This window comes from Uloborus diversus, chromosome 1 (assembly GCF_026930045.1).
Source record: "Uloborus diversus isolate 005 chromosome 1, Udiv.v.3.1, whole genome shotgun sequence".
NCBI lineage: Eukaryota > Metazoa > Arthropoda > Arachnida > Araneae > Uloboridae > Uloborus > Uloborus diversus.
Window position 1 is genome coordinate 211,599,956 of NC_072731.1, and position 10,452 is coordinate 211,610,407.

Sequence of the window (10,452 nt, forward strand, 5' to 3'; positions counted from 1 at the left end):
TAAAAATTAAGGACTTTTTAAGGACTCTCTCTCAAAAAAAAGGACTTATCGGGAAAATAACTAGATAGCTTTGCGTATACCATTTTAAAGTTTTCCGGGGGGGGGGGCAAAGTATATGATACACATATTATATATATACACATGCACAAGTGCATCAGTTTCCAAAAAGCAGGGAGAGGCCCAATCAACTGGGATGTCCCATTATCAGTGAATAAAATTTTAAAATTTCACATCATAGTGATCCAAGAGGAAAATGGAGACCCCCCCCCCCCCCCCCAAGAAAAAAAGAGTTCTTAAAATCAAGCAGAAATGAGATGAGATCATGAGTGCCCTTTGAGTCCATGACATTCCAAAATTCAACAAAAAATGGCGAATTAACCAGTTTCAAACATAATACGAAAGTTTTTCCTTATTAATTAGGCTTGAAATGATTGGGTAGTAATTAATATAATAGATAGCACATATTGTTCTTAAAAAATAACATTTAATTCTCAAATTTCAGTCATAAAAAAGATTAGGAAAATGGGGATAGCTGTAGAAAATTAGTTGCATATTAAAGCATTATCATTTAGCATACATGATTAGAATGAGAGGCAAATTGAAGGAAAATAACTAAAATCTTTTTTCTTCAAGATATTTAAACTAGTGTTTTGTTATTATTGCTTTTGATCTGTTATTGTTACTAAAATCCTATTTCGAACAAATTTGCTATATCATACTATTTCTCGCAAGTTTGTTTATTTCTATATAAATTTAAATTTTGAAAGAGAGAAAGCAATTTCTAATTCCTGAGTCCTTGAATAAAGCGGTTGATGGAGCCAGAGTTCAATCTTGGCTGTATCACTCAATAATATATATATATATATATATATATATATATATATATATATATATATATATATATATATATATATATATGTATATATATATATATATATATATATATATATATATATATATATATATATATATATATATTGGGAGAGGGAGTTTAACATTTCTTTTACAAAAAAACATTTGAAAATAAATATATATATATATATATATATATATATAATTGATTATCCTTTTTCCTTGCAATGGAACTCATAGTTTGGTTTAAAAAACTTCATATTATTTCACGATTTAAAAAAAAAAAAAACTGAAGTTGCTTTATTTAATCTTTAAATTCCAAAAAATTTTACAGGCTGTAAAGCCTAACCAAAACCTTTAGAGATTCACCATAAATATATTGAAAGCTTTTTCAAATACATAAAAATAGTAACCATGACAAGTTTAAATACAATCAGAGACTGGGAGTTGGACCATATTTTTTCGATAGTCTTTTGCATTTTTTCTAAAATAAATTTAAGAAATAAAAATATTATTGAAATAATGAAAAAAATAAACAGATATAAAGTAGCATATTGTAAAAAAACCTTCCAACATTTAAAAAGATTGAAATATTTGCAGGATGCAAAAAGATTGCAATCTCAAACAAGGCAAGCAATTTTCGGCGAAGCACGTGTTTAACGTGGTCGGCATGTCTCCAAAACATACGTTTTCGGCACATATCGCGGATTATAAAGATTTGAAGGGGTAAAAACGAAAAAAATAAGAAAAAGGGGACCAAACTTGATACAGTGGTTAAAATATTAAGGAAATTTTCAGAAAATTAAGGACTTTTTAAGGGTTTTTTAGGGACCTTAATTTTGCTTGATGAAATTAAGGGTTTCTTAAGGGTTTTTTAAGGAAGTACGAACCCTGATATTAGCCAATAGAATTTAACCAATTCTTAAACTCACAGCTGACAATTTCTTTCTTCTGAATTCTAAGAATATCAGTGAGGTGGCATATAATGTTCCCAAAGAGAAGTACCAATGGAATACTTTTTTTTTAATTTAATGGGATTGCAATAAGTATGACAAAGCTCAACAGAGCTCAAAACTTTTAGTTTGGATGAAATAAAGACTCAGAAGATAAATTCAAAATATTAAAAACAAATGGCAATATAAGGCTTGAATCTTTATAAGGCTTAAAAATTTAGTAAGTATGACTATGACAGTAAAAAATTTCAAGTTAAAATCAAGGAAAAAAAATGTATACACATGCCAATTTTGAAAGTAATAGTAAAAAAGATTTAAATAGTACATAAGCTGCTATTTTACAAGAGCTAATATTTACAATATGACACATATTCATAAAATGGGAGAGTCCTTATCTCTCTTGTGGAATGTTACACTATACACAAATCATCAAGCACATTTTATACAAGAGAAAAAAAAACACAGTTGATCACATTTTGCATCCAAAGGCATGTGTAGCTTAATCTGAAAAAGCACCCCAAACAATATGAAAGTACACATTATAAATTTAAATTTTAATGTATCAATAATTTCAAGCAACATCTATATAATACGTTTTTAAAAAACAAAATAAATCTTTCTCCTAAAATTCAACATTAATCTGCCACAAATTGAAACAAAGAGCTCATTAGACAATGATTTCTAATTCACAAAAAAAAAGTAATATATTGCTTTCTGATGTACAACATTTCAGTGTTTGTTATGAGAACAACTTTACACCACTGCAACTTAAAATGACAATAAGTTACAAATTTTGATCAAGATTTTTAAAAAAAAACTCAAACTAATAAAATGTTTAAACCCCAGTAGTACATAATTATGCATTTTTGTTACTTTCAATTCACTAAAAATCTTATGAATCTGTGTTAGGTGTTTTAAAGATTCTTTACATGTTATATTGAATTTTTTTCAACTTTTTAACAGTTAAATTTATTTTCTATTCCTTCCTACTTGTTGTTGTCGAAGTCAGCAATTCTCAGCTAGTTGTCAGGCACTGGTCCACAGAAAATTTTTTGAACAGTCCTCAGATTTTTTTGCTTGTCCACGTTAAAAAAAATTTCCTTTCTCAAAAAAGAAAACACCATTATTGAAAACAAATATCCTACAGGACACTTTTTACTTGAATTTTAAAATTAATTTTGAGCTTTTGTATGATTTTTCACTAGCAATTTGATTTCTTCTAAATTAGAAAAGAGGAACACTTTGAAAATTTTCAATAAAAAATAATTAGCAAGGTAGGACAGTTAGTAAGAAAAAAAAACTGTCCTTAAAATTCAAACACCAAAAATTACTTAATGCATTACTTTTAATTATACTTAAATGAATATTGTTCAGTCATCTGTTGCAGTTAACTAACACATTTATACATGAAGAACATTAGTTCAGCATATTGAAAAAATGTGATACCGGGACATGTAGTAAACTTATACAGCTCTAGGTGCAACACCTCGGTTAAATGTATTAAGCAGTGTAACATTTTAAGCAGTTTTAGTTATTGCTTTCCCAATAAAACATACAAGTGGGTGACAAAGAATTCCATATCTCACGTGTGATAAAGACAGCAGCACACAGGTGGATTAATTGGTTATTGTTAAAGCGGTATGTATACTACATACATTTAGTGTTATACACCTTTCCTGTTAGAAATTATATGTAAATGTAAGTATCACCATCAGAACAAGCCCACGATAGACCAAAACCTTCCTCAGAGTAATCCTTTATTGTAATTTGCCTCAGGTAAGGCCTTTCCAATTTCGGATATTAAAAACTTTTAAGGTTATTTTACATATCATCCAACCATCTCGTTTTGTGAAAACATTCACAAAATAGTTGAAGTAATAATCAATGATTTTCCAATGAAAATTTTTATTTGTAACAGCGAATATTTCTTAAGCAATTCCAAGAAACTCCCAATGATAAATGAAGATGTAACCCAGCAATATGTAACTTTATTTTAGAAATAGGCATTACAAAAAAACAGAACAAAAAATTAAAAGATTCATTACCTATTTTCACTGTTTAGTCAAGAAAAAGGCACAAAAATGACTACTATTAATTAAAAAATGAAATCAAGCTTGTTGGGTAAATAGTGGAAATTTTGCTATACAGTTCTTGAGTATTTAAGAAAGTTAAACTTTTAAATGTCCAATTCAAATAATAATCAATTTAATGTGGATCGTATTAGGTAAATCACACATACAAAATAAAACAGAAATTAATAATTTTTTGATACTTAAGTATTGATTAGAAAGTCAGCAACAACTTTAATGATTAACTATTTTTCAGTAATTTACTTGCTGTTATTCAACTATTATTCAGTAATTTTTCTGCATATGTTTGGAGTCATTGTTCAAGTCAATTTATGAATGATATAAAAATGAAAAATTTACAAAAATGAAGATCATACGCATGTCTTCGTCACAAAACTATTGATAACAAAAGAAAACCATACTATACATGAACTTTATGATATTGATTGCAATTAGCAAGCGTCACAACAGCTCGCTGCAGTTTGTTTCTTTGAGTCAAGTATTATAATCAAATCAACAATAATTTTGGTTATTTGTTGCAAACAAAAGCACAACCAGAGGTTTTAAGAGAAAAGAAGCAAATTGTTTTAATTTTACTAAACAATGTTTTCCTATTTCAGCAACTTTGATTCATCAATGTTCCCTACAAACCTTAATTCTTTTCTGATGAGTTAACACTTTATTTGAATTTTAAAACTTATTGTATTTCAGGTAACATATTTCTGTAATTGAACTTCAATGAAGTTTCTTCTTTTCCCTTCCCACTTTAATTTCTTGTGCAATTGATGTGTTTTAAAAATTCGTTTCTTTAGGTGTGTGGGTGTAGGTATGTATATCTATGCACATATGTATACGCAATAAGCAAACATAAATATGCTCAGATTAACAGAAGCACAACAATGAGTAATTATTAATGTCCTCTGAAGAGCACATATCACATTAAATCACACAATCATAACAAGGAATGAATTTTTTACATTACTGATTTATTTGAACAATTTGAAATGTTTTGAGTAAAAAAAGGATATAAAAAACGAACTTAATTTTTCCAATGAACATCTCCCTTCATTTATTAAATATTACTGAAACTAAACTTAATTTTAGTTCAAGAATATTGGAAAATGCTTTTAGTATGCATTATTTGTAGCTATTTCTTGCACCCTAGGCCTTATTTTTCTCTCAATTCAAATTTATTCAAATCTTTGTCAATTCAAATTTGGTTTTTTATTTGTTTCTAATCTACTCTTAGCCAACAGAATAACATAATTAACACATAATAAATAAAAAGCTTACTCTGTAAAAATTATTATACATTGAAAACAAACAAATAATCATCAAAATTATTAATTACCAATAAAACTCTATAAAATACCAACTAATTTTGAAAGGCACCAGTAAGTTTTTAAAATCTCCAAAGATTAAAATCAGAGCACAATTAATTTACTCTAAATTACCCAATGCTCATTAAACACTTTACAAGGTAAGGCAAATGTGCTTATCATTAACAACAAAATGGAAAATTATATATGTCCCTTTAATAAGAACACTGACACACTTTGAATGCACAAGTATACAAGGACTGGTGCCCAACCTACGCCCACGGGCCACCTGGCCCGCGAAGCTCGTCCTTGTGGCCCGTTTTGTTTCAATACTACAGATCAAAAAGCAGGACTAATGAAAAAATTAAATTTGGTGTCAAATATTCAGAAATTGGGTTCGAAAAAGGGATGCAAATAATAAAAGATGCAACAATTGAAGGGTTGACACAACAAAAAAAAACAAGTGTAAAATTTCGAGTTTTCTTCGCCCCCCCCCCCCCCCGAAAAAAATTACTACTCAAGCCAATAGCATGGAATTAACAGTAAGCCAATCTGCAAAATCGTTTAGTTTTTTAAGTGACGGAAGATGGCACTAGCACATAGTCTACGATACTTGGCCTGGTACTTTGGCCTTTTTTGCTTCCTCTGTAAAATTTTCTTTTGGTGACTTACAGTTATCCCTATTTCAGTTCCTCAATCGCTGGTTTTTCCTTTCCATTTTCTATATCTTCTCATGTTATTTAGAAAAATTGTAAACATTTTTAAAATTTTGCGTGTTTCTGATCCGAGAGAATAATTTTAATATGAGGTGCAGCCCTCGAGTAGAAAAAGGTTGGGCACCACTGCAAAACATTACCTGAAAATTTTCACAAATGAAATCTGGGATTTGGAGAACTAAGGGTGAGTAAAAACACAAGTTTTGAAATTAAAAGAAGGAGCAAACTAAAATTGCACACACCTTTTTTTATCAAATTTGTTACAGTTTAACACATTTCACAATACTGAAAACATGTTGCAGATTAACTCATTGCAACAAAAAATTTTCCCCAGTCCATTCATTGTGGTTTTCATTCATCAAACTTGAACTTTCAGGGCTAAACTTATTTAATGAGCCATAAAATTTTCTTTTCAGTTCAAAAAATAACAATCATGGAACACTGAAACCCATGACCATGATTATTTAATGCCCTTAAACTACAAAATTTAGAACATAAAAAGGACTTTTAATTAAAGATTGCATCATACTTTTGCTGCAATTAATGAAATACCACACTGAGTCACCCAATTTAGTTTATCAAAAATGAAGAAATACATATAGCTAAATTGGTTAAGCACATAAATTAGAAATTTAAAACCATAAAAATCAATACTAAAACAACATCAGAATATAAATAAGATATACACATTTTTTGCTCAAGTTAAAAAGTGAAACTTAAATAAAATACTAATGTGCAGATTTCTATAAAGAGTTAAAGTAGACCCTTCACAAAACTATCAGCATTAAAATATTCATCTCAAATTTCTTAATCCCTTTGTTACAACATTCATACTTAATTACATCTATTTCAACCTGGTTACAGCAATCCTAGATTTAACAAGAATAAGGGTTTAATTGAGGAACTGAGCAATAAATAAATAATTTGTTCAACAAACGATAAACTGTTAGTTTAATACAATTAATGACTTCACAAAATTTTACAAATTTCTAGAAAATTGTCTTCAAGACTTTCTTAAAATGTTTCCTTCTAAAAAAAGGCCTTTAAAAAGAGAGTGAGAGAGAAGAAATTGGGTTATTATTTGGAAAATTTAAGATTTACAAGATCCTTTAAAGGACCATGGAACATTCTGACAATTTTAATAGCTTGTTTTGTTCACACCACTGTTGTCAACTTTTTCAAATCCATATTTTAGGAAGGTTTGGGCAAATCAGAATTTTCTTCCCAGAAAAACTACTCATATGTATGAAAATGGTATTGAAATACCAAAATCATTTCAAATCACTTCCGAAATTTCAAATAAAACATTTTGTCAAAATGTATAAAATAAATAAATAAATAAAGGAAATGAAAATAATTTATTGTGTGACCAAGTAAAAGCAAGTAGAACAAATTACTAACAAATGTTTTTACCACAATATTAACGAACTTAAATCTTAAAATGATTTTCTTTCCTTTCGTAGTTTTTATTTTTAGCCTTTGTAATGTTATTAATATTTGTTATTTACACTAAATACTTAACAGTAAGTTTCGTCTGAAAACTTATGTAGTTTTCAGTTTAAGAGATTTGAGAGAATTGATTAGTTAATTCATCACACTCAGCATTTTGTATGAGTGAAATAAAATGTTTAAGGTACAGTTACTAAGTATTTTCAAGGAAAACTACTTTTCAACTCTGAATTTCAAGACAAATTCTTTCATTAAATATTTTTACATTGTTTAAGCATTGTATTGGCCTGCACCAAGTTCACAGTAAATGAGGATTCAATAGCTCTTTTGGCCCCATATTGTCACCAACCAAGTTGAAGATGATAGAGGTTGAGGACAACGAAGGACAAAATTGGAGGTGGAGGTAAAAACTGATGGAAAAATGAGAGTGCATTCCCTAAATTTTTACAATGTACAACTTGTCAGAAAAAAGTCCTTTGGGGCCAGTCTATCGTGATGGTTCCCTTTTCAACTTGAAAAAACTAGAGCTGCAATCATGGCATCAGGGGTGGAACAGAACCAGAGTGCCACTGCTCTGCAGCATACATACAATTATCAAATCAGCAGGCTCCTTCCTCCTTGACACCTGTAAAAAAATTAAATTAAAAAATATATATATTTTACAATTCTAAACTACAGTGAAAATAACTGCGTAACATAAAATTCCATGAGGAATATGCTCAAGCAAAAAACGTTTCGAAGTCAACTGGAGCAAACATGCACACATTTCCCTTTAAAAAAAAAAAAAACCTTATAACCATCTACGGCATTTCTCTCATTAATTGAGGAGCAGCCCAATAAGATGAAGTATAAAATTGTGAATAAAATTTAGCATCCTTAGAGATGCCATTTAAGAACTTTAAAATAATGGGACAAGTTTCTGAGGTGATCACCGTCCATCTCACCCTGGTAACACAGAGGACAACATGGAGAATTCTTCACTCTAATTCTATGTAGATATTCAATGAAATAATGACCTCTTGTCAATACATGAAAACACGCTACTCCAACAGACTGAGCCAAGAAACGGTGGGTTTTATTATTTTTATTGAGTTAAAGATTTCCCACTTTCTATCCACAGTTGCATCACTATATGAAGCAGGATCGGATGGGGGAGGGGTTATGCCCCCCCCCCCAGCGACCAAATATAGCCTAACTCACAGTTGGTTAAAACTTTTTTTTTTTTTTTAAACCCCCAAATAAATCAGGTTTTTTGGTTTAAACCGGGTTTATTTGGTTTAAACACTATTTGTAAGAAAAACAATTTCATTTTAGGAAAAATCATTAAGATTTTATAAATTAATCATTAAGGAATGTTTAATATTCATAATTGAACCTAATTTCCTCGGAGTTGATTAAATAATTACGAGTAAAAACCTGTAATTTCATTTTCTCATACTAGAGATTTCTATAGGAGAATATTGTTTGAAAATCTTTTAAAAAATACAATACGTAAATGGGCCTTGGAACAAATAATCAAAGAAATAATTTACTGTGATAGTTCAGACATTATTAATCTCAAATAACCAAGAATAAATTCTTGTAAATTAATTTCCTCATAATCATAGCTATCTAGGATAAATAAAAAATAAAAGTAAAATTAAAATCATGCATTCTTAAACATGGAAAGTATTTTGCAGTATCTACAAATGAATAACAAGTCTGATATACATTACAGAACTTCAAAATCAAAAGATCAATGCATATTGCGTTTAAAAATTTTTTTAAAAATGTATAAATCATGTAATTTATTTACCTAATGTATCAGTGACAATAATTATAGAAACAGGACAAGTAGGTTTTAAGAAAACCAATATGTTTTCTATTCATTATGTTCTCCTGGTTTAATGCATTTAGGAATACAATTTCTTTATTAAAAAAAAATCATTTTAATTAAAAGCCTCAGTATGAAAATACAGTTAGCTCTTTGTTTAACGATGCTCTATTTAATGATTTTCTGTATTTAAAGACAGCTTTTCATAGTCCCGGATGCTCCACTGTACTTTTAAAAACATTCTATTTAAGGACGAATTCTTGTGGTCCCTTGAAAGTCGTTAAACAGAGAGTCAACTGTACTCTTTTAACATATTTTAATAACGAAGATTTATAAAAATTAATCTTTGTTGATTCTTTCACCATTCATACATGAGATTTCTCATGTTATATTGGGATCAAAAAAGTGCTTTGGAAGGTAAAAATTTGGCATAATTTTTTTTTTAAATAAGAGCACTCAGTTACACATTAATATTTTCTGTTTTCATAATTTTATATCTTTTCTTTTCTTGCTCTGACCGCATCGTTTATTGGGGATGCAAAAAGTGGGCAGGTATAAAGCGATATTTTATGCTTACTCTAAGTGTTCTTGGACTTCAGTTATTTTTTTTTCTCGTCATTTAAATATTCCAGCGTTAAGATTTATATACACTATGCATCATTTCAATGGTACATAATCTATCTCAATAAATCTTAAGTAATCAAGCAAATTAGGTAGTAAATAAAAGTTTTGGTTGAAATTGAAATATGTTTTTTGGACTATTTTGAAATGCAAAAGACTGAAAAATAACGATAATTGAAAGAATGAAAAAAAAGCTACTTGGATTTTTTCTCCATGTAATTTTAGAAAAACTTAGTTGGTCTGCCTTGTATGTTTAAGGAACTAATAGCAGAGCTGCATTGATTTAAAAAAAGACAAAAACAAAAGAAAAACCATTTAGGGAACTTGCATTACCTTAAAAAATATAAGTTTCTAAATTTCTTAAATCTGTAATTTATCTATAAAACTTTGCTAATTACTTTGCATTAATTAGATTTTACTCTTTTCAATAAGAAGTAAAATTTATGAAAATATCTGGGGATTATGAAGTTTTTCAAAAAAAAAAAAAAAAAAACACGGTTTTTTAAAGAAAAAAACTTGGATTTAAACCAAACAACCCTGGCCTAAATCAGCGTTTTTGGGGTTTTTTATTTCCCAATAGTTGATCCAGACCCACTATCTTCGCCAGAAAATTGTACCAGAAATTTGCACCCCCTTTTTGATGATGATCCCTTCTAAATC

General features: G+C 28.9%; 1 protein-coding gene across 1 annotated transcript in view; it reads right to left on the bottom strand.

Annotated features, from left to right (window-relative positions):
- Nucleotides 1–7,031: 7,031 nt before the first annotated feature.
- The window catches only part of LOC129234156 (ras-related protein Rab-14), a 34,158-nt gene continuing 30,737 nt past the window's right edge, over nucleotides 7,032–10,452 (bottom strand). The window contains exon 8 of the mRNA XM_054868059.1: nucleotides 7,032–7,983. The gene's annotated coding sequence lies outside the window, so the exon portion shown is untranslated. The remainder of the gene's footprint in view (nucleotides 7,984–10,452) is intronic.